The sequence below is a fragment of the Mesoplodon mirus genome, assembly GCF_964341445.2.
Source record: "Mesoplodon mirus genome assembly, chromosome: X".
In the NCBI taxonomy this organism is placed as follows: domain Eukaryota; kingdom Metazoa; phylum Chordata; class Mammalia; order Artiodactyla; family Ziphiidae; genus Mesoplodon; species Mesoplodon mirus.
In genome coordinates, this window is record NC_138981.1 from 142,828,958 (window position 1) to 142,854,880 (window position 25,923).

A 25,923-nucleotide genomic window follows, 5' to 3' on the forward strand; every position below is an offset into this window, starting at 1 on the left:
ACCCCTTCAGCCTTTATTGTTTGTAGACATTTTTTACTGATGATCATTCTGACGGCTGTGAGGTGAACGTTTGTGTACACTGGATTTGCATGGCTTTATTAATTCCTGCTGTTCAGCCTTTTTCCATTCCCGTTTTTTTAAGAAAAAAGAAATAAAGAAAAAGAAACAGAAGACAAATGTGCATAAATTATGCCTCTTGAAACTGTCGGTTTGAAATATGGACGCCTTTTGAATTTTTTGGTCGACATACGACCCCAGGATTGGTTTTCCGGGCAGGTGTGATTTACAGGCCTGCAAGTATTTTGAATATCAACTGACCATTGATGCTGGGATGAAAGCTGCTGTTGTGTGAAACGCCCACAAGGTGGCAGCAGTTCTGCTTTACCAAATCTGGTGACTAGGGCAACAGAGCCTCAATGGAAGTCGTGTTCTAGGTTGTAATTTAGAATGGAATGTGCCAGGAAAAAGCCCCTTAAGTAGATGTCTCCCTACTTCTTGTTCATTTTTTTAAATTTAATTTTTATGTTTACCACAGCAAGTTTGATTACAAAGTTTGGCTTGTTCTAGGTGTGCAAGATGTGGTTCTTTGACACATACACATATGTCTTTTCTTCCTGGAATCCTTTTCCCATGTACGTTATGACAGAACGTTGAGTAGTCTTCTCTTGGTATTCCGTAGGTCTTTGGTGATTATATATTTCCCCTGTGTTTGTATACGTCTGTTAACCCTGATATGCTAATGTATCCAATCCTCACAAATTTCCATTGGGGAACCATAAGTTTGTTTAATGAATCTGTGGTTGGCCTTCTCTGTGGAAATATCTTCACTGGTATGAATTTATAGGTAATACCTATAAGTGATATCATAGGATATGTGTCTTTCTCTTTCTGACATACTACAAGTTGTGTGATTACCTCTAGACTCATCTACGGTGCTGCAAATGGCATCGTGTCCTTTATTTCCTTGTCTAATACTCTGTCTGTACATGTACCAGTTCTTCTTTGTCCACTCATCTGTTGATGGACTTTTTGGTTGCTTCCATGACTTGGCTATTGTAATGCTGCGGCAATGCACATTTGCCTGCCTGTGTCTTTCCAATTCTGTCTTCTTAGGTTATAGGCCCAGGAGTGGGCCTGCTGGATCATATGGTAGCAAAATGTTTACCTTGTAAAGGCACCTCCATTCTGTTCTCATTAGTGGCTCTTACCAGGTCACGTCCCACTTAACGTTGAGGGTATGCACTTCTGCACAACACCTTCAGCATTTATTGTTTGTAGTTTTTTTGCTGAGGTTTATTCTGACTAGTGTGAGCTGGTCCATGTTTGTGGTTGGATTTGCCTGCGTCTCATAATCCATTGAAATTGAGCTTTCTGGCATGTCCTTTTTGTCTTCAAGCTGTGCGTACAGCTTACCTCTTCAAACTGTTTTCTTGAAGTATGTGTGACATTTAGAAAGATTTTGGCCATTACGCCCCTCAAGACGTTTTGAGGGCAGGTTTCATTTACAGCCCTCCAGTACTGGTGCATATGAAGTGACCCTTAGCACAGTTTTTAAAGCTACTGTTGCAGGTCACGGACAGAGGGTGGCAGCATTTCTGCTTTTCCCAAACTTTTAACTAGGGAAACAGACTACCTTGCAGTGGTATTCCTCGGTTATAAATTAGAGTGGAATGTGCCTGGATAAACCCCGAAAAGCTGATGTTTCTTTACTTATGTTTGTTTTCTACATTGAATTTATATTTTTTTATTGGAGTCATATTCCATTGTGTACATGGACCACTTTATCTTTGTGCATTCCTCTGTTGATGGACATTTTCACAGCTTCCAAGTGTTGGCTATGATAAATATTGCTGGAGTGTAGGATTGCCAGTCTGTGTTTTTTTTTTATTTTTTGCGGTACGTGGGCCACTCACTGCCATGGCTACTCCCATTGCAGAGCACAGGCTGTGGATGCACAGGCCCAGCAGCCATAGCTCACGGGACCAGCCGCTCCGCGGCGTGTGTGATTTTCCCGAACCAGGGCATGAACCCGTGTCCCCTTCTTCGGTGGAAGACCGTCAACCACTGTGCCACTCGTGAAGTCCAGCCTGTGTCTTTTTGATTCTCATCCTCTCAGTCGATAGGCCCAGCAGTGGGCATGCTTGATTGAATGGTAGCTCAGTATTTACCTTTTCAAGGCACCTCCTTTGTGTTTTCCTTACTGGCTCTTACCATGTCCCACATTGAACCAAGGCTAGGCATTTCTCCACAACCCCTTCAGCATTTATTGTTTGCAGAATTTTTGCTGATGGCCATTCTGACTGGTGTGAGCTGATAGGACTTTTGTAATTTGGATTTGCATGTCTTTAATTCTTTCTAAGGTTCATTTTCCCACACCTTTTAAAATTTCTGTTAAAGAAAAAATGAAAAAAATGGAGAATACAATTAACGTCCTGAAATTGTCTTCTTGAAAGGTTGCCCTCAAAATTGATGTTTTGGTCAATATTCGCCCCCAGGACTGTTTTTGAGGGCAGGTGTCATTCACAGGCCTGTAATGAGTGTGAATATTTAGTGACCATTAGCACTGCGTTTAAAGCTGCTGTTGTGGTAAACGGCCACTAGGCGGCAGCATTTCTCCATTCCCAAATCTGGTTACTAGGGCAGCAGAGCCCTTCTGGAATCCCTGTTCCTAAGTTGTAAATTGAAATGGAATGTGCCAGGAGAAACCCCCATAAGTTTATGTTACATTATTTCCTGTTTGTTGTTTTAGTTTTTTTTTAATTGGGGTAATGATTAAAATATTGTTTGTGCTAGGTGTAGACAATCTGGTTCATTTGTGCATAACATATATATATCTATCTATATCTATATCTATATCTATATATATTCATGTACAGATCCACTTCCCATGTAAATTATGGCAGAGTGTTCCATAGACCTCCCTTACTATACGGTCGGTCTTTTGATATATGTATTTATTAGGTATTTGTACACGTATGGTAACCCTAATCTCTAATTTTTCCATTCCCCCCACCTTTCCTTTTAGACAAGCATAGTTTGTTTTCTAAGTGTGTGAGTGTCTTTCTCTGTGCAAATAAGTTCATTTGTGTCAGTTGTTCGATAACGCCTATAAGTGATATCATAGGATATGTCTTTTGCTTTCCGACTTACCTCATGTTCTGTGATTATCTCTAGGCTCAACTATGGTGCCTCAAAGAGCAGTGTTTCATTGTTTTTCATGGCTAATATTCTATTGTGTACATGAACCACTTCTTCTTTTTCAACTGATATGGTGATGGACATTTTGGTTGCTTCCGTGTCTTGGCTATTGTGAAAATTCCTGCAGTGCAGCTGTTGAAGCCTGTGCCTTCTCGACTCTGGACTTGTCAGGTGAGAGTCTCAGCGGTGGACCTGCTGAACGGAATGGTGGCTCAATTTTTACTTTTAAACGCAGCTCCTTTCTATTCTCATTATTGGCTGTCACCACTTTACATCTCACCAGCAGCTAGAGGGTACACAGTTCTCTAAAACCCCTTCAGCATGTAATGTTTGTAGACTTTTAGTTGATGGTAGTTGACATGTGTGAGTTGAAACCTTTTTGGAGGTTAGATCTGCATGAGTGTAATAATTACTGATGTGGAGCTTTTATCCATTTTCCTCTTTTTTGAAAGTGAGTGAGTAAAACTTAGCCCTCCATACAATCTCCTTGAAAAATTTGAGAGTTTTGAAACTTTTTGGCCATTCCCTACCTCCGCACAATTTTTTAGGGCAGGTGTCCTTTACAGCCCTGAATCCTTGTGAATGTTAAGTGACCATTAGCTGTGGGTTTAAAGCCGCTCTTGTGGGAAACGGCCACGAGGTGGCAGCCTTTCTTCATGTCCAACTCTGGGTTTTTGGGCATCAGAGCTTTCCTGGCAATCGTGTTAGTAAGCTGCGAATTAGAGTGGAATGTGCCAGCGCAAACACCCAAGGGCTTATATCTCCTAAATTGTTGTTTGTTATTTAAATTTAATTTTTTAAATTATCAGAGCAAATTTGATCAAAATGTAGATTCTCCTAGGTGTACAGTTTCTGGTTCATCCTATCAGTGTATCTGTCTATTCCTCTTTGGATCCTTTCCCGTGTATGTTATTATAGAGTGTTGAGTAGACCGCTCTTCGTATTCCCTAGGTATTTTGTGATTATATATTTCCTATGTATTAGTATATGTCTGTTAACCCCCATATCCTAATTCATACAATCCTTACACCTTTCCATTTGGTTAAACATAATTTGGTGTTCTGAATTTATGTGTGTCCTTCTCTTGGGGATTATTTCATGAGTATCAATTTTTAGGTAACACCTATAAGTGACGTCATAGGATGTCGGCCTTTCGGTTGCTTTCTTACTTCAAGTTGGGTGATTATCTCTTGGTCCTTCTATGGTGGTGCCAACGGCACAGTTCTGTGCTTTTTCATGGCTAATATTCCATTGTGTACATGGGCGACTTCTTCTTGGTGCATTTTTCTGTTGATGGACATTTTGGTTTCTTCCAGGTCCTGGCTATGGTACATTTTGCTGCAGTGCGGGATTGCCCGCCTGTGTCTTTTTGATTCTGGTCTACACCAGTGATAGTCCCATGAGTGGGCCTACCACATCACATGGTAGCTCCATTATTACCCTTAAACGCACCTCCATTCTGCTCTCACTACTGGCTCTTACCAGGTTACATCCCACCGGCAGCTAAAGGGTACGCAGTTCTCTAAAACCCCTTCAGCCTTTATTGTTTGTAGACATTTTTTACTGATGATCATTCTGACGGCTGTGAGGTGAACGTTTGTGTACACTGGATTTGCATGGCTTTATTAATTCCTGCTGTTCAGCCTTTTTCCATTCCCGTTTTTTTAAGAAAAAAGAAATAAAGAAAAAGAAACAGAAGACAAATGTGCATAAATTATGCCTCTTGAAACTGTCGGTTTGAAATATGGACGCCTTTTGAATTTTTTGGTCGACATACGACCCCAGGATTGGTTTTCCGGGCAGGTGTGATTTACAGGCCTGCAAGTATTTTGAATATCAACTGACCATTGATGCTGGGATGAAAGCTGCTGTTGTGTGAAACGCCCACAAGGTGGCAGCAGTTCTGCTTTACCAAATCTGGTGACTAGGGCAACAGAGCCTCAATGGAAGTCGTGTTCTAGGTTGTAATTTAGAATGGAATGTGCCAGGAAAAAGCCCCTTAAGTAGATGTCTCCCTACTTCTTGTTCATTTTTTTAAATTTAATTTTTATGTTTACCACAGCAAGTTTGATTACAAAGTTTGGCTTGTTCTAGGTGTGCAAGATGTGGTTCTTTGACACATACACATATGTCTTTTCTTCCTGGAATCCTTTTCCCATGTACGTTATGACAGAACGTTGAGTAGTCTTCTCTTGGTATTCCGTAGGTCTTTGGTGATTATATATTTCCCCTGTGTTTGTATACGTCTGTTAACCCTGATATGCTAATGTATCCAATCCTCACAAATTTCCATTGGGGAACCATAAGTTTGTTTAATGAATCTGTGGTTGGCCTTCTCTGTGGAAATATCTTCACTGGTATGAATTTATAGGTAATACCTATAAGTGATATCATAGGATATGTGTCTTTCTCTTTCTGACATACTACAAGTTGTGTGATTACCTCTAGACTCATCTACGGTGCTGCAAATGGCATCGTGTCCTTTATTTCCTTGTCTAATACTCTGTCTGTACATGTACCAGTTCTTCTTTGTCCACTCATCTGTTGATGGACTTTTTGGTTGCTTCCATGACTTGGCTATTGTAATGCTGCGGCAATGCACATTTGCCTGCCTGTGTCTTTCCAATTCTGTCTTCTTAGGTTATAGGCCCAGGAGTGGGCCTGCTGGATCATATGGTAGCAAAATGTTTACCTTGTAAAGGCACCTCCATTCTGTTCTCATTAGTGGCTCTTACCAGGTCACGTCCCACTTAACGTTGAGGGTATGCACTTCTGCACAACACCTTCAGCATTTATTGTTTGTAGTTTTTTTGCTGAGGTTTATTCTGACTAGTGTGAGCTGGTCCATGTTTGTGGTTGGATTTGCCTGCGTCTCATAATCCATTGAAATTGAGCTTTCTGGCATGTCCTTTTTGTCTTCAAGCTGTGCGTACAGCTTACCTCTTCAAACTGTTTTCTTGAAGTATGTGTGACATTTAGAAAGATTTTGGCCATTACGCCCCTCAAGACGTTTTGAGGGCAGGTTTCATTTACAGCCCTCCAGTACTGGTGCATATGAAGTGACCCTTAGCACAGTTTTTAAAGCTACTGTTGCAGGTCACGGACAGAGGGTGGCAGCATTTCTGCTTTTCCCAAACTTTTAACTAGGGAAACAGACTACCTTGCAGTGGTATTCCTCGGTTATAAATTAGAGTGGAATGTGCCTGGATAAACCCCGAAAAGCTGATGTTTCTTTACTTATGTTTGTTTTCTACATTGAATTTATATTTTTTTATTGGAGTCATATTCCATTGTGTACATGGACCACTTTATCTTTGTGCATTCCTCTGTTGATGGACATTTTCACAGCTTCCAAGTGTTGGCTATGATAAATATTGCTGGAGTGTAGGATTGCCAGTCTGTGTTTTTTTTTTATTTTTTGCGGTACGTGGGCCACTCACTGCCATGGCTACTCCCATTGCAGAGCACAGGCTGTGGATGCACAGGCCCAGCAGCCATAGCTCACGGGACCAGCCGCTCCGCGGCGTGTGTGATTTTCCCGAACCAGGGCATGAACCCGTGTCCCCTTCTTCGGTGGAAGACCGTCAACCACTGTGCCACTCGTGAAGTCCAGCCTGTGTCTTTTTGATTCTCATCCTCTCAGTCGATAGGCCCAGCAGTGGGCATGCTTGATTGAATGGTAGCTCAGTATTTACCTTTTCAAGGCACCTCCTTTGTGTTTTCCTTACTGGCTCTTACCATGTCCCACATTGAACCAAGGCTAGGCATTTCTCCACAACCCCTTCAGCATTTATTGTTTGCAGAATTTTTGCTGATGGCCATTCTGACTGGTGTGAGCTGATAGGACTTTTGTAATTTGGATTTGCATGTCTTTAATTCTTTCTAAGGTTCATTTTCCCACACCTTTTAAAATTTCTGTTAAAGAAAAAATGAAAAAAATGGAGAATACAATTAACGTCCTGAAATTGTCTTCTTGAAAGGTTGCCCTCAAAATTGATGTTTTGGTCAATATTCGCCCCCAGGACTGTTTTTGAGGGCAGGTGTCATTCACAGGCCTGTAATGAGTGTGAATATTTAGTGACCATTAGCACTGCGTTTAAAGCTGCTGTTGTGGTAAACGGCCACTAGGCGGCAGCATTTCTCCATTCCCAAATCTGGTTACTAGGGCAGCAGAGCCCTTCTGGAATCCCTGTTCCTAAGTTGTAAATTGAAATGGAATGTGCCAGGAGAAACCCCCATAAGTTTATGTTACATTATTTCCTGTTTGTTGTTTTAGTTTTTTTTTAATTGGGGTAATGATTAAAATATTGTTTGTGCTAGGTGTAGACAATCTGGTTCATTTGTGCATAACATATATATATCTATCTATATCTATATCTATATCTATATATATTCATGTACAGATCCACTTCCCATGTAAATTATGGCAGAGTGTTCCATAGACCTCCCTTACTATACGGTCGGTCTTTTGATATATGTATTTATTAGGTATTTGTACACGTATGGTAACCCTAATCTCTAATTTTTCCATTCCCCCCACCTTTCCTTTTAGACAAGCATAGTTTGTTTTCTAAGTGTGTGAGTGTCTTTCTCTGTGCAAATAAGTTCATTTGTGTCAGTTGTTCGATAACGCCTATAAGTGATATCATAGGATATGTCTTTTGCTTTCCGACTTACCTCATGTTCTGTGATTATCTCTAGGCTCAACTATGGTGCCTCAAAGAGCAGTGTTTCATTGTTTTTCATGGCTAATATTCTATTGTGTACATGAACCACTTCTTCTTTTTCAACTGATATGGTGATGGACATTTTGGTTGCTTCCGTGTCTTGGCTATTGTGAAAATTCCTGCAGTGCAGCTGTTGAAGCCTGTGCCTTCTCGACTCTGGACTTGTCAGGTGAGAGTCTCAGCGGTGGACCTGCTGAACGGAATGGTGGCTCAATTTTTACTTTTAAACGCAGCTCCTTTCTATTCTCATTATTGGCTGTCACCACTTTACATCTCACCAGCAGCTAGAGGGTACACAGTTCTCTAAAACCCCTTCAGCATGTAATGTTTGTAGACTTTTAGTTGATGGTAGTTGACATGTGTGAGTTGAAACCTTTTTGGAGGTTAGATCTGCATGAGTGTAATAATTACTGATGTGGAGCTTTTATCCATTTTCCTCTTTTTTGAAAGTGAGTGAGTAAAACTTAGCCCTCCATACAATCTCCTTGAAAAATTTGAGAGTTTTGAAACTTTTTGGCCATTCCCTACCTCCGCACAATTTTTTAGGGCAGGTGTCCTTTACAGCCCTGAATCCTTGTGAATGTTAAGTGACCATTAGCTGTGGGTTTAAAGCCGCTCTTGTGGGAAACGGCCACGAGGTGGCAGCCTTTCTTCATGTCCAACTCTGGGTTTTTGGGCATCAGAGCTTTCCTGGCAATCGTGTTAGTAAGCTGCGAATTAGAGTGGAATGTGCCAGCGCAAACACCCAAGGGCTTATATCTCCTAAATTGTTGTTTGTTATTTAAATTTAATTTTTTAAATTATCAGAGCAAATTTGATCAAAATGTAGATTCTCCTAGGTGTACAGTTTCTGCTTCATCCTATCAGTGTATCTGTCTATTCCTCTTTGGATCCTTTCCCGTGTATGTTATTATAGAGTGTTGAGTAGACCGCTCTTCGTATTCCCTAGGTATTTTGTGATTATATATTTCCTATGTATTAGTATATGTCTGTTAACCCCCATATCCTAATTCATACAATCCTTACACCTTTCCATTTGGTTAAACATAATTTGGTGTTCTGAATTTATGTGTGTCCTTCTCTTGGGGATTATTTCATGAGTATCAATTTTTAGGTAACACCTATAAGTGACGTCATAGGATGTCGGCCTTTCGGTTGCTTTCTTACTTCAAGTTGGGTGATTATCTCTTGGTCCTTCTATGGTGGTGCCAACGGCACAGTTCTGTGCTTTTTCATGGCTAATATTCCATTGTGTACATGGGCGACTTCTTCTTGGTGCATTTTTCTGTTGATGGACATTTTGGTTTCTTCCAGGTCCTGGCTATGGTACATTTTGCTGCAGTGCGGGATTGCCCGCCTGTGTCTTTTTGATTCTGGTCTACACCAGTGATAGTCCCATGAGTGGGCCTACCACATCACATGGTAGCTCCATTATTACCCTTAAACGCACCTCCATTCTGCTCTCACTACTGGCTCTTACCAGGTTACATCCCACCGGCAGCTAAAGGGTACGCAGTTCTCTAAAACCCCTTCAGCCTTTATTGTTTGTAGACATTTTTTACTGATGATCATTCTGACGGCTGTGAGGTGAACGTTTGTGTACACTGGATTTGCATGGCTTTATTAATTCCTGCTGTTCAGCCTTTTTCCATTCCCGTTTTTTTAAGAAAAAAGAAATAAAGAAAAAGAAACAGAAGACAAATGTGCATAAATTATGCCTCTTGAAACTGTCGGTTTGAAATATGGACGCCTTTTGAATTTTTTGGTCGACATACGACCCCAGGATTGGTTTTCCGGGCAGGTGTGATTTACAGGCCTGCAAGTATTTTGAATATCAACTGACCATTGATGCTGGGATGAAAGCTGCTGTTGTGTGAAACGCCCACAAGGTGGCAGCAGTTCTGCTTTACCAAATCTGGTGACTAGGGCAACAGAGCCTCAATGGAAGTCGTGTTCTAGGTTGTAATTTAGAATGGAATGTGCCAGGAAAAAGCCCCTTAAGTAGATGTCTCCCTACTTCTTGTTCATTTTTTTAAATTTAATTTTTATGTTTACCACAGCAAGTTTGATTACAAAGTTTGGCTTGTTCTAGGTGTGCAAGATGTGGTTCTTTGACACATACACATATGTCTTTTCTTCCTGGAATCCTTTTCCCATGTACGTTATGACAGAACGTTGAGTAGTCTTCTCTTGGTATTCCGTAGGTCTTTGGTGATTATATATTTCCCCTGTGTTTGTATACGTCTGTTAACCCTGATATGCTAATGTATCCAATCCTCACAAATTTCCATTGGGGAACCATAAGTTTGTTTAATGAATCTGTGGTTGGCCTTCTCTGTGGAAATATCTTCACTGGTATGAATTTATAGGTAATACCTATAAGTGATATCATAGGATATGTGTCTTTCTCTTTCTGACATACTACAAGTTGTGTGATTACCTCTAGACTCATCTACGGTGCTGCAAATGGCATCGTGTCCTTTATTTCCTTGGCTAATACTCTGTCTGTACATGTACCAGTTCTTCTTTGTCCACTCATCTGTTGATGGACTTTTTGGTTGCTTCCATGACTTGGCTATTGTAATGCTGCGGCAATGCACATTTGCCTGCCTGTGTCTTTCCAATTCTGTCTTCTTAGGTTATAGGCCCAGGAGTGGGCCTGCTGGATCATATGGTAGCAAAATGTTTACCTTGTAAAGGCACCTCCATTCTGTTCTCATTAGTGGCTCTTACCAGGTCACGTCCCACTTAACGTTGAGGGTATGCACTTCTGCACAACACCTTCAGCATTTATTGTTTGTAGTTTTTTTGCTGAGGTTTATTCTGACTAGTGTGAGCTGGTCCATGTTTGTGGTTGGATTTGCCTGCGTCTCATAATCCATTGAAATTGAGCTTTCTGGCATGTCCTTTTTGTCTTCAAGCTGTGCGTACAGCTTACCTCTTCAAACTGTTTTCTTGAAGTATGTGTGACATTTAGAAAGATTTTGGCCATTACGCCCCTCAAGACGTTTTGAGGGCAGGTTTCATTTACAGCCCTCCAGTACTGGTGCATATGAAGTGACCCTTAGCACAGTTTTTAAAGCTACTGTTGCAGGTCACGGACAGAGGGTGGCAGCATTTCTGCTTTTCCCAAACTTTTAACTAGGGAAACAGACTACCTTGCAGTGGTATTCCTCGGTTATAAATTAGAGTGGAATGTGCCTGGATAAACCCCGAAAAGCTGATGTTTCTTTACTTATGTTTGTTTTCTACATTGAATTTATATTTTTTTATTGGAGTCATATTCCATTGTGTACATGGGCCACTTTATCTTTGTGCATTCCTCTGTTGATGGACATTTTCACAGCTTCCAAGTGTTGGCTATGATAAATATTGCTGGAGTGTAGGATTGCCAGTCTGTGTTTTTTTTTTATTTTTTGCGGTACGTGGGCCACTCACTGCCATGGCTACTCCCATTGCAGAGCACAGGCTGTGGATGCACAGGCCCAGCAGCCATAGCTCACGGGACCAGCCGCTCCGCGGCGTGTGTGATTTTCCCGAACCAGGGCATGAACCCGTGTCCCCTTCTTCGGTGGAAGACCGTCAACCACTGTGCCACTCGTGAAGTCCAGCCTGTGTCTTTTTGATTCTCATCCTCTCAGTCGATAGGCCCAGCAGTGGGCATGCTTGATTGAATGGTAGCTCAGTATTTACCTTTTCAAGGCACCTCCTTTGTGTTTTCCTTACTGGCTCTTACCATGTCCCACATTGAACCAAGGCTAGGCATTTCTCCACAACCCCTTCAGCATTTATTGTTTGCAGAATTTTTGCTGATGGCCATTCTGACTGGTGTGAGCTGATAGGACTTTTGTAATTTGGATTTGCATGTCTTTAATTCTTTCTAAGGTTCATTTTCCCACACCTTTTAAAATTTCTGTTAAAGAAAAAATGAAAAAAATGGAGAATACAATTAACGTCCTGAAATTGTCTTCTTGAAAGGTTGCCCTCAAAATTGATGTTTTGGTCAATATTCGCCCCCAGGACTGTTTTTGAGGGCAGGTGTCATTCACAGGCCTGTAATGAGTGTGAATATTTAGTGACCATTAGCACTGCGTTTAAAGCTGCTGTTGTGGTAAACGGCCACTAGGCGGCAGCATTTCTCCATTCCCAAATCTGGTTACTAGGGCAGCAGAGCCCTTCTGGAATCCCTGTTCCTAAGTTGTAAATTGAAATGGAATGTGCCAGGAGAAACCCCCATAAGTTTATGTTACATTATTTCCTGTTTGTTGTTTTAGGTTTTTTTTAATTGGGGTAATGATTAGAATATTGTTTGTGCTAGGTGTAGACAATCTGGTTCATTTGTGCATAACATATATATATCTATCTATATCTATATCTATATCTATATATATTCATGTACAGATCCACTTCCCATGTAAATTATGGCAGAGTGTTCCATAGACCTCCCTTACTATACGGTCGGTCTTTTGATATATGTATTTATTAGGTATTTGTACACGTATGGTAACCCTAATCTCTAATTTTTCCATTCCCCCCACCTTTCCTTTTAGACAAGCATAGTTTGTTTTCTAAGTGTGTGAGTGTCTTTCTCTGTGCAAATAAGTTCATTTGTGTCAGTTGTTCGATAACGCCTATAAGTGATATCATAGGATATGTCTTTTGCTTTCCGACTTACCTCATGTTCTGTGATTATCTCTAGGCTCAACTATGGTGCCTCAAAGAGCAGTGTTTCATTGTTTTTCATGGCTAATATTCTATTGTGTACATGAACCACTTCTTCTTTTTCAACTGATATGGTGATGGACATTTTGGTTGCTTCCGTGTCTTGGCTATTGTGAAAATTCCTGCAGTGCAGCTGTTGAAGCCTGTGCCTTCTCGACTCTGGACTTGTCAGGTGAGAGTCTCAGCGGTGGGCCTGCTGAACGGAATGGTGGCTCAATTTTTACTTTTAAACGCAGCTCCTTTCTATTCTCATTATTGGCTGTCACCACTTTACATCTCACCAGCAGCTAGAGGGTACACAGTTCTCTAAAACCCCTTCAGCATGTAATGTTTGTAGACTTTTAGTTGATGGTAGTTGACATGTGTGAGTTGAAACCTTTTTGGAGGTTAGATCTGCATGAGTGTAATAATTACTGATGTGGAGCTTTTATCCATTTTCCTCTTTTTTGAAAGTGAGTGAGTAAAACTTAGCCCTCCATACAATCTCCTTGAAAAATTTGAGAGTTTTGAAACTTTTTGGCCATTCCCTACCTCCGCACAATTTTTTAGGGCAGGTGTCCTTTACAGCCCTGAATCCTTGTGAATGTTAAGTGACCATTAGCTGTGGGTTTAAAGCCGCTCTTGTGGGAAACGGCCACGAGGTGGCAGCATTTCTTCATGTCCAACTCTGGGTTTTTGGGCATCAGAGCTTTCCTGGCAATCGTGTTAGTAAGCTGCGAATTAGAGTGGAATGTGCCAGCGCAAACACCCAAGGGCTTATATCTCCTAAATTGTTGTTTGTTATTTAAATTTAATTTTTTAAATTATCAGAGCAAATTTGATCAAAATGTAGATTCTCCTAGGTGTACAGTTTCTGGTTCATCCTATCAGTGTATCTGTCTATTCCTCTTTGGATCCTTTCCCGTGTATGTTATTATAGAGTGTTGAGTAGACCGCTCTTCGTATTCCCTAGGTATTTTGTGATTATATATTTCCTATGTATTAGTATATGTCTGTTAACCCCCATATCCTAATTCATACAATCCTTACACCTTTCCATTTGGTTAAACATAATTTGGTGTTCTGAATTTATGTGTGTCCTTCTCTTGGGGATTATTTCATGAGTATCAATTTTTAGGTAACACCTATAAGTGACGTCATAGGATGTCGGCCTTTCGGTTGCTTTCTTACTTCAAGTTGGGTGATTATCTCTTGGTCCTTCTATGGTGGTGCCAACGGCACAGTTCTGTGCTTTTTCATGGCTAATATTCCATTGTGTACATGGGCGACTTCTTCTTGGTGCATTTTTCTGTTGATGGACATTTTGGTTTCTTCCAGGTCCTGGCTATGGTACATTTTGCTGCAGTGCGGGATTGCCCGCCTGTGTCTTTTTGATTCTGGTCTACACCAGTGATAGTCCCATGAGTGGGCCTACCACATCACATGGTAGCTCCATTATTACCCTTAAACGCACCTCCATTCTGCTCTCACTACTGGCTCTTACCAGGTTACATCCCACCGGCAGCTAAAGGGTACGCAGTTCTCTAAAACCCCTTCAGCCTTTATTGTTTGTAGACATTTTTTACTGATGATCATTCTGACGGCTGTGAGGTGAACGTTTGTGTACACTGGATTTGCATGGCTTTATTAATTCCTGCTGTTCAGCCTTTTTCCATTCCCGTTTTTTTAAGAAAAAAGAAATAAAGAAAAAGAAACAGAAGACAAATGTGCATAAATTATGCCTCTTGAAACTGTCGGTTTGAAATATGGACGCCTTTTGAATTTTTTGGTCGACATACGACCCCAGGATTGGTTTTCCGGGCAGGTGTGATTTACAGGCCTGCAAGTATTTTGAATATCAACTGACCATTGATGCTGGGATGAAAGCTGCTGTTGTGTGAAACGCCCACAAGGTGGCAGCAGTTCTGCTTTACCAAATCTGGTGACTAGGGCAACAGAGCCTCAATGGAAGTCGTGTTCTAGGTTGTAATTTAGAATGGAATGTGCCAGGAAAAAGCCCCTTAAGTAGATGTCTCCCTACTTCTTGTTCATTTTTTTAAATTTAATTTTTATGTTTACCACAGCAAGTTTGATTACAAAGTTTGGCTTGTTCTAGGTGTGCAAGATGTGGTTCTTTGACACATACACATATGTCTTTTCTTCCTGGAATCCTTTTCCCATGTACGTTATGACAGAACGTTGAGTAGTCTTCTCTTGGTATTCCGTAGGTCTTTGGTGATTATATATTTCCCCTGTGTTTGTATACGTCTGTTAACCCTGATATGCTAATGTATCCAATCCTCACAAATTTCCATTGGGGAACCATAAGTTTGTTTAATGAATCTGTGGTTGGCCTTCTCTGTGGAAATATCTTCACTGGTATGAATTTATAGGTAATACCTATAAGTGATATCATAGGATATGTGTCTTTCTCTTTCTGACATACTACAAGTTGTGTGATTACCTCTAGACTCATCTACGGTGCTGCAAATGGCATCGTGTTCTTTATTTCCTTGGCTAATACTCTGTCTGTACATGTACCAGTTCTTCTTTGTCCACTCATCTGTTGATGGACTTTTTGGTTGCTTCCATGACTTGGCTATTGTAATGCTGCGGCAATGCACATTTGCCTGCCTGTGTCTTTCCAATTCTGTCTTCTTAGGTTATAGGCCCAGGAGTGGGCCTGCTGGATCATATGGTAGCAAAATGTTTACCTTGTAAAGGCACCTCCATTCTGTTCTCATTAGTGGCTCTTACCAGGTCACGTCCCACTTAACGTTGAGGGTATGCACTTCTGCACAACACCTTCAGCATTTATTGTTTGTAGTTTTTTTGCTGAGGTTTATTCTGACTAGTGTGAGCTGGTCCATGTTTGTGGTTGGATTTGCCTGCGTCTCATAATCCATTGAAATTGAGCTTTCTGGCATGTCCTTTTTGTCTTCAAGCTGTGCGTACAGCTTACCTCTTCAAACTGTTTTCTTGAAGTATGTGTGACATTTAGAAAGATTTTGGCCATTACGCCCCTCAAGACGTTTTGAGGGCAGGTTTCATTTACAGCCCTCCAGTACTGGTGCATATGAAGTGACCCTTAGCACAGTTTTTAAAGCTACTGTTGCAGGTCACGGACAGAGGGTGGCAGCATTTCTGCTTTTCCCAAACTTTTAACTAGGGAAACAGACTACCTTGCAGTGGTATTCCTCGGTTATAAATTAGAGTGGAATGTGCCTGGATAAACCCCGAAAAGCTGATGTTTCTTTACTTATGTTTGTTTTCTACATTGAATTTATATTTTTTTATTGGAGTCATATTCCATTGTGTACATGGACCACTTTTTCTTTGTGCATTCCTCTGTTGATGGACATTTTCATAGCTTCCAAGTGTTGGCTATGATAAATATTGCTGGAGTGTAGGATTGCCAGTCTGTGTTTTTTTTTTTATTTTTTGCGGTACGTGGGCCACTCACTGCCATGGCTACTCCCATTGCAGAGCACAGGCTGTGGACGCACAGGCCCAGCAGCCATAGCTCACGGGACCAGCCGCTCCGCGGCGTGTGTGATTTTCCCGAACCAGGGCATGAACCCGTGTCCCCTTCTTCGGTGGAAGACCGTCAACCACTGTGCCACTCGTGAAGTCCAGCCTGTGTCTTTTTGATTCTCATCCTCTCAGTCGATAGGCCCAGCAGTGGGCATGCTTGATTGAATGGTAGCTCAGTATTTACCTTTTCAAGGCACCTCCTTTGTGTTTTCCTTACTGGCTCTTACCATGTCCCACATTGAACCAAGGCTAGGCATTTCTCCACAACCCCTTCAGCATTTATTGTTTGCAGAATTTTTGCTGATGGCCATTCTGACTGGTGTGAGCTGATAGGACTTTTGTAATTTGGATTTGCATGTCTTTAATTCTTTCTAAGGTTCATTTTCCCACACCTTTTAAAATTTCTGTTAAAGAAAAAATGAAAAAAATGGAGAATACAATTAACGTCCTGAAATTGTCTTCTTGAAAGGTTGCCCTCAAAATTGATGTTTTGGTCAATATTCGCCCCCAGGACTGTTTTTGAGGGCAGGTGTCATTCACAGGCCTGTAATGAGTGTGAATATTTAGTGACCATTAGCACTGCGTTTAAAGCTGCTGTTGTGGTAAACGGCCACTAGGCGGCAGCATTTCTCCATTCCCAAATCTGGTTACTAGGGCAGCAGAGCCCTTCTGGAATCCCTGTTCCTAAGTTGTAAATTGAAATGGAATGTGCCAGGAGAAACCCCCATAAGTTTATGTTACATTATTTCCTGTTTGTTGTTTTAGGTTTTTTTTAATTGGGGTAATGATTAGAATATTGTTTGTGCTAGGTGTAGACAATCTGGTTCATTTGTGCATAACATATATATATCTATCTATATCTATATCTATATCTATATATATTCATGTACAGATCCACTTCCCATGTAAATTATGGCAGAGTGTTCCATAGACCTCCCTTACTATACGGTCGGTCTTTTGATATATGTATTTATTAGGTATTTGTACACGTATGGTAACCCTAATCTCTAATTTTTCCATTCCCCCCACCTTTCCTTTTAGACAAGCATAGTTTGTTTTCTAAGTGTGTGAGTGTCTTTCTCTGTGCAAATAAGTTCATTTGTGTCAGTTGTTCGATAACGCCTATAAGTGATATCATAGGATATGTCTTTTGCTTTCCGACTTACCTCATGTTCTGTGATTATCTCTAGGCTCAACTATGGTGCCTCAAAGAGCAGTGTTTCATTGTTTTTCATGGCTAATATTCTATTGTGTACATGAACCACTTCTTCTTTTTCAACTGATATGGTGATGGACATTTTGGTTGCTTCCGTGTCTTGGCTATTGTGAAAATTCCTGCAGTGCAGCTGTTGAAGCCTGTGCCTTCTCGACTCTGGACTTGTCAGGTGAGAGTCTCAGCGGTGGACCTGCTGAACGGAATGGTGGCTCAATTTTTACTTTTAAACGCAGCTCCTTTCTATTCTCATTATTGGCTGTCACCACTTTACATCTCACCAGCAGCTAGAGGGTACACAGTTCTCTAAAACCCCTTCAGCATGTAATGTTTGTAGACTTTTAGTTGATGGTAGTTGACATGTGTGAGTTGAAACCTTTTTGGAGGTTAGATCTGCATGAGTGTAATAATTACTGATGTGGAGCTTTTATCCATTTTCCTCTTTTTTGAAAGTGAGTGAGTAAAACTTAGCCCTCCATACAATCTCCTTGAAAAATTTGAGAGTTTTGAAACTTTTTGGCCATTCCCTACCTCCGCACAATTTTTTAGGGCAGGTGTCCTTTACAGCCCTGAATCCTTGTGAATGTTAAGTGACCATTAGCTGTGGGTTTAAAGCCGCTCTTGTGGGAAACGGCCACGAGGTGGCAGCATTTCTTCATGTCCAACTCTGGGTTTTTGGGCATCAGAGCTTTCCTGGCAATCGTGTTAGTAAGCTGCGAATTAGAGTGGAATGTGCCAGCGCAAACACCCAAGGGCTTATATCTCCTAAATTGTTGTTTGTTATTTAAATTTAATTTTTTAAATTATCAGAGCAAATTTGATCAAAATGTAGATTCTCCTAGGTGTACAGTTTCTGGTTCATCCTATCAGTGTATCTGTCTATTCCTCTTTGGATCCTTTCCCGTGTATGTTATTATAGAGTGTTGAGTAGACCGCTCTTCGTATTCCCTAGGTATTTTGTGATTATATATTTCCTATGTATTAGTATATGTCTGTTAACCCCCATATCCTAATTCATACAATCCTTACACCTTTCCATTTGGTTAAACATAATTTGGTGTTCTGAATTTATGTGTGTCCTTCTCTTGGGGATTATTTCATGAGTATCAATTTTTAGGTAACACCTATAAGTGACGTCATAGGATGTCGGCCTTTCGGTTGCTTTCTTACTTCAAGTTGGGTGATTATCTCTTGGTCCTTCTATGGTGGTGCCAACGGCACAGTTCTGTGCTTTTTCATGGCTAATATTCCATTGTGTACATGGGCGACTTCTTCTTGGTGCATTTTTCTGTTGATGGACATTTTGGTTTCTTCCAGGTCCTGGCTATGGTACATTTTGCTGCAGTGCGGGATTGCCCGCCTGTGTCTTTTTGATTCTGGTCTACACCAGTGATAGTCCCATGAGTGGGCCTACCACATCACATGGTAGCTCCATTATTACCCTTAAACGCACCTCCATTCTGCTCTCACTACTGGCTCTTACCAGGTTACATCCCACCGGCAGCTAAAGGGTACGCAGTTCTCTAAAACCCCTTCAGCCTTTATTGTTTGTAGACATTTTTTACTGATGATCATTCTGACGGCTGTGAGGTGAACGTTTGTGTACACTGGATTTGCATGGCTTTATTAATTCCTGCTGTTCAGCCTTTTTCCATTCCCGTTTTTTTAAGAAAAAAGAAATAAAGAAAAAGAAACAGAAGACAAATGTGCATAAATTATGCCTCTTGAAACTGTCGGTTTGAAATATGGACGCCTTTTGAATTTTTTGGTCGACATACGACCCCAGGATTGGTTTTCCGGGCAGGTGTGATTTACAGGCCTGCAAGTATTTTGAATATCAACTGACCATTGATGCTGGGATGAAAGCTGCTGTTGTGTGAAACGCCCACAAGGTGGCAGCAGTTCTGCTTTACCAAATCTGGTGACTAGGGCAACAGAGCCTCAATGGAAGTCGTGTTCTAGGTTGTAATTTAGAATGGAATGTGCCAGGAAAAAGCCCCTTAAGTAGATGTCTCCCTACTTCTTGTTCATTTTTTTAAATTTAATTTTTATGTTTACCACAGCAAGTTTGATTACAAAGTTTGGCTTGTTCTAGGTGTGCAAGATGTGGTTCTTTGACACATACACATATGTCTTTTCTTCCTGGAATCCTTTTCCCATGTACGTTATGACAGAACGTTGAGTAGTCTTCTCTTGGTATTCCGTAGGTCTTTGGTGATTATATATTTCCCCTGTGTTTGTATACGTCTGTTAACCCTGATATGCTAATGTATCCAATCCTCACAAATTTCCATTGGGGAACCATAAGTTTGTTTAATGAATCTGTGGTTGGCCTTCTCTGTGGAAATATCTTCACTGGTATGAATTTATAGGTAATACCTATAAGTGATATCATAGGATATGTGTCTTTCTCTTTCTGACATACTACAAGTTGTGTGATTACCTCTAGACTCATCTACGGTGCTGCAAATGGCATCGTGTTCTTTATTTCCTTGGCTAATACTCTGTCTGTACATGTACCAGTTCTTCTTTGTCCACTCATCTGTTGATGGACTTTTTGGTTGCTTCCATGACTTGGCTATTGTAATGCTGCGGCAATGCACATTTGCCTGCCTGTGTCTTTCCAATTCTGTCTTCTTAGGTTATAGGCCCAGGAGTGGGCCTGCTGGATCATATGGTAGCAAAATGTTTACCTTGTAAAGGCACCTCCATTCTGTTCTCATTAGTGGCTCTTACCAGGTCACGTCCCACTTAACGTTGAGGGTATGCACTTCTGCACAACACCTTCAGCATTTATTGTTTGTAGTTTTTTTGCTGAGGTTTATTCTGACTAGTGTGAGCTGGTCCATGTTTGTGGTTGGATTTGCCTGCGTCTCATAATCCATTGAAATTGAGCTTTCTGGCATGTCCTTTTTGTCTTCAAGCTGTGCGTACAGCTTACCTCTTCAAACTGTTTTCTTGAAGTATGTGTGACATTTAGAAAGATTTTGGCCATTACGCCCCTCAAGACGTTTTGAGGGCAGGTTTCATTTACAGCCCTCCAGTACTGGTGCATATGAAGTGACCCTTAGCACAGTTTTTAAAGCTACTGTTGCAGGTCACGGACAGAGGGTGGCAGCATTTCTGCTTTTCCCAAACTTTTAACTAGGGAAACAGACTACCTTGCAGTGGTATTCCTCGGTTATAAATTAGAGTGGAATGTGCCTGGATAAACCCCGAAAAGCTGATGTTTCTTTACTTATGTTTGTTTTCTACATTGAATTTATATTTTTTTATTGGAGTCATATTCCATTGTGTACATGGACCACTTTTTCTTTGTGCATTCCTCTGTTGATGGACATTTTCATAGCTTCCAAGTGTTGGCTATGATAAATATTGCTGGAGTGTAGGATTGCCAGTCTGTGTTTTTTTTTTTATTTTTTGCGGTACGTGGGCCACTCACTGCCATGGCTACTCCCATTGCAGAGCACAGGCTGTGGACGCACAGGCCCAGCAGCCATAGCTCACGGGACCAGCCGCTCCGCGGCGTGTGTGATTTTCCCGAACCAGGGCATGAACCCGTGTCCCCTTCTTCGGTGGAAGACCGTCAACCACTGTGCCACTCGTGAAGTCCAGCCTGTGTCTTTTTGATTCTCATCCTCTCAGTCGATAGGCCCAGCAGTGGGCATGCTTGATTGAATGGTAGCTCAGTATTTACCTTTTCAAGGCACCTCCTTTGTGTTTTCCTTACTGGCTCTTACCATGTCCCACATTGAACCAAGGCTAGGCATTTCTCCACAACCCCTTCAGCATTTATTGTTTGCAGAATTTTTGCTGATGGCCATTCTGACTGGTGTGAGCTGATAGGACTTTTGTAATTTGGATTTGCATGTCTTTAATTCTTTCTAAGGTTCATTTTCCCACACCTTTTAAAATTTCTGTTAAAGAAAAAATGAAAAAAATGGAGAATACAATTAACGTCCTGAAATTGTCTTCTTGAAAGGTTGCCCTCAAAATTGATGTTTTGGTCAATATTCGCCCCCAGGACTGTTTTTGAGGGCAGGTGTCATTCACAGGCCTGTAATGAGTGTGAATATTTAGTGACCATTAGCACTGCGTTTAAAGCTGCTGTTGTGGTAAACGGCCACTAGGCGGCAGCATTTCTCCATTCCCAAATCTGGTTACTAGGGCAGCAGAGCCCTTCTGGAATCCCTGTTCCTAAGTTGTAAATTGAAATGGAATGTGCCAGGAGAAACCCCCATAAGTTTATGTTACATTATTTCCTGTTTGTTGTTTTAGGTTTTTTTTAATTGGGGTAATGATTAGAATATTGTTTGTGCTAGGTGTAGACAATCTGGTTCATTTGTGCATAACATATATATATCTATCTATATCTATATCTATATCTATATATATTCATGTACAGATCCACTTCCCATGTAAATTATGGCAGAGTGTTCCATAGACCTCCCTTACTATACGGTCGGTCTTTTGATATATGTATTTATTAGGTATTTGTACACGTATGGTAACCCTAATCTCTAATTTTTCCATTCCCCCCACCTTTCCTTTTAGACAAGCATAGTTTGTTTTCTAAGTGTGTGAGTGTCTTTCTCTGTGCAAATAAGTTCATTTGTGTCAGTTGTTCGATAACGCCTATAAGTGATATCATAGGATATGTCTTTTGCTTTCCGACTTACCTCATGTTCTGTGATTATCTCTAGGCTCAACTATGGTGCCTCAAAGAGCAGTGTTTCATTGTTTTTCATGGCTAATATTCTATTGTGTACATGAACCACTTCTTCTTTTTCAACTGATATGGTGATGGACATTTTGGTTGCTTCCGTGTCTTGGCTATTGTGAAAATTCCTGCAGTGCAGCTGTTGAAGCCTGTGCCTTCTCGACTCTGGACTTGTCAGGTGAGAGTCTCAGCGGTGGACCTGCTGAACGGAATGGTGGCTCAATTTTTACTTTTAAACGCAGCTCCTTTCTATTCTCATTATTGGCTGTCACCACTTTACATCTCACCAGCAGCTAGAGGGTACACAGTTCTCTAAAACCCCTTCAGCATGTAATGTTTGTAGACTTTTAGTTGATGGTAGTTGACATGTGTGAGTTGAAACCTTTTTGGAGGTTAGATCTGCATGAGTGTAATAATTACTGATGTGGAGCTTTTATCCATTTTCCTCTTTTTTGAAAGTGAGTGAGTAAAACTTAGCCCTCCATACAATCTCCTTGAAAAATTTGAGAGTTTTGAAACTTTTTGGCCATTCCCTACCTCCGCACAATTTTTTAGGGCAGGTGTCCTTTACAGCCCTGAATCCTTGTGAATGTTAAGTGACCATTAGCTGTGGGTTTAAAGCCGCTCTTGTGGGAAACGGCCACGAGGTGGCAGCCTTTCTTCATGTCCAACTCTGGGTTTTTGGGCATCAGAGCTTTCCTGGCAATCGTGTTAGTAAGCTGCGAATTAGAGTGGAATGTGCCAGCGCAAACACCCAAGGGCTTATATCTCCTAAATTGTTGTTTGTTATTTAAATTTAATTTTTTAAATTATCAGAGCAAATTTGATCAAAATGTAGATTCTCCTAGGTGTACAGTTTCTGGTTCATCCTATCAGTGTATCTGTCTATTCCTCTTTGGATCCTTTCCCGTGTATGTTATTATAGAGTGTTGAGTAGACCGCTCTTCGTATTCCCTAGGTATTTTGTGATTATATATTTCCTATGTATTAGTATATGTCTGTTAACCCCCATATCCTAATTCATACAATCCTTACACCTTTCCATTTGGTTAAACATAATTTGGTGTTCTGAATTTATGTGTGTCCTTCTCTTGGGGATTATTTCATGAGTATCAATTTTTAGGTAACACCTATAAGTGACGTCATAGGATGTCGGCCTTTCGGTTGCTTTCTTACTTCAAGTTGGGTGATTATCTCTTGGTCCTTCTATGGTGGTGCCAACGGCACAGTTCTGTGCTTTTTCATGGCTAATATTCCATTGTGTACATGGGCGACTTCTTCTTGGTGCATTTTTCTGTTGATGGACATTTTGGTTTCTTCCAGGTCCTGGCTATGGTACATTTTGCTGCAGTGCGGGATTGCCCGCCTGTGTCTTTTTGATTCTGGTCTACACCAGTGATAGTCCCATGAGTGGGCCTACCACATCACATGGTAGCTCCATTATTACCCTTAAACGCACCTCCATTCTGCTCTCACTACTGGCTCTTACCAGGTTACATCCCACCGGCAGCTAAAGGGTACGCAGTTCTCTAAAACCCCTTCAGCCTTTATTGTTTGTAGACATTTTTTACTGATGATCATTCTGACGGCTGTGAGGTGAACGTTTGTGTACACTGGATTTGCATGGCTTTATTAATTCCTGCTGTTCAGCCTTTTTCCATTCCCGTTTTTTTAAGAAAAAAGAAATAAAGAAAAAGAAACAGAAGACAAATGTGCATAAATTATGCCTCTTGAAACTGTCGGTTTGAAATATGGACGCCTTTTGAATTTTTTGGTCGACATACGACCCCAGGATTGGTTTTCCGGGCAGGTGTGATTTACAGGCCTGCAAGTATTTTGAATATCAACTGACCATTGATGCTGGGATGAAAGCTGCTGTTGTGTGAAACGCCCACAAGGTGGCAGCAGTTCTGCTTTACCAAATCTGGTGACTAGGGCAACAGAGCCTCAATGGAAGTCGTGTTCTAGGTTGTAATTTAGAATGGAATGTGCCAGGAAAAAGCCCCTTAAGTAGATGTCTCCCTACTTCTTGTTCATTTTTTTAAATTTAATTTTTATGTTTACCACAGCAAGTTTGATTACAAAGTTTGGCTTGTTCTAGGTGTGCAAGATGTGGTTCTTTGACACATACACATATGTCTTTTCTTCCTGGAATCCTTTTCCCATGTACGTTATGACAGAACGTTGAGTAGTCTTCTCTTGGTATTCCGTAGGTCTTTGGTGATTATATATTTCCCCTGTGTTTGTATACGTCTGTTAACCCTGATATGCTAATGTATCCAATCCTCACAAATTTCCATTGGGGAACCATAAGTTTGTTTAATGAATCTGTGGTTGGCCTTCTCTGTGGAAATATCTTCACTGGTATGAATTTATAGGTAATACCTATAAGTGATATCATAGGATATGTGTCTTTCTCTTTCTGACATACTACAAGTTGTGTGATTACCTCTAGACTCATCTACGGTGCTGCAAATGGCATCGTGTTCTTTATTTCCTTGGCTAATACTCTGTCTGTACATGTACCAGTTCTTCTTTGTCCACTCATCTGTTGATGGACTTTTTGGTTGCTTCCATGACTTGGCTATTGTAATGCTGCGGCAATGCACATTTGCCTGCCTGTGTCTTTCCAATTCTGTCTTCTTAGGTTATAGGCCCAGGAGTGGGCCTGCTGGATCATATGGTAGCAAAATGTTTACCTTGTAAAGGCACCTCCATTCTGTTCTCATTAGTGGCTCTTACCAGGTCACGTCCCACTTAACGTTGAGGGTATGCACTTCTGCACAACACCTTCAGCATTTATTGTTTGTAGTTTTTTTGCTGAGGTTTATTCTGACTAGTGTGAGCTGGTCCATGTTTGTGGTTGGATTTGCCTGCGTCTCATAATCCATTGAAATTGAGCTTTCTGGCATGTCCTTTTTGTCTTCAAGCTGTGCGTACAGCTTACCTCTTCAAACTGTTTTCTTGAAGTATGTGTGACATTTAGAAAGATTTTGGCCATTACGCCCCTCAAGACGTTTTGAGGGCAGGTTTCATTTACAGCCCTCCAGTACTGGTGCATATGAAGTGACCCTTAGCACAGTTTTTAAAGCTACTGTTGCAGGTCACGGACAGAGGGTGGCAGCATTTCTGCTTTTCCCAAACTTTTAACTAGGGAAACAGACTACCTTGCAGTGGTATTCCTCGGTTATAAATTAGAGTGGAATGTGCCTGGATAAACCCCGAAAAGCTGATGTTTCTTTACTTATGTTTGTTTTCTACATTGAATTTATATTTTTTTATTGGAGTCATATTCCATTGTGTACATGGACCACTTTTTCTTTGTGCATTCCTCTGTTGATGGACATTTTCATAGCTTCCAAGTGTTGGCTATGATAAATATTGCTGGAGTGTAGGATTGCCAGTCTGTGTTTTTTTTTTTATTTTTTGCGGTACGTGGGCCACTCACTGCCATGGCTACTCCCATTGCAGAGCACAGGCTGTGGACGCACAGGCCCAGCAGCCATAGCTCACGGGACCAGCCGCTCCGCGGCGTGTGTGATTTTCCCGAACCAGGGCATGAACCCGTGTCCCCTTCTTCGGTGGAAGACCGTCAACCACTGTGCCACTAGTGAAGTCCAGCCTGTGTCTTTTTGATTCTCATCCTCTCAGTCGATAGGCCCAGCAGTGGGCATGCTTGATTGAATGGTAGCTCAGTATTTACCTTTTCAAGGCACCTCCTTTGTGTTTTCCTTACTGGCTCTTACCATGTCCCACATTGAACCAAGGCTAGGCATTTCTCCACAACCCCTTCAGCATTTATTGTTTGCAGAATTTTTGCTGATGGCCAT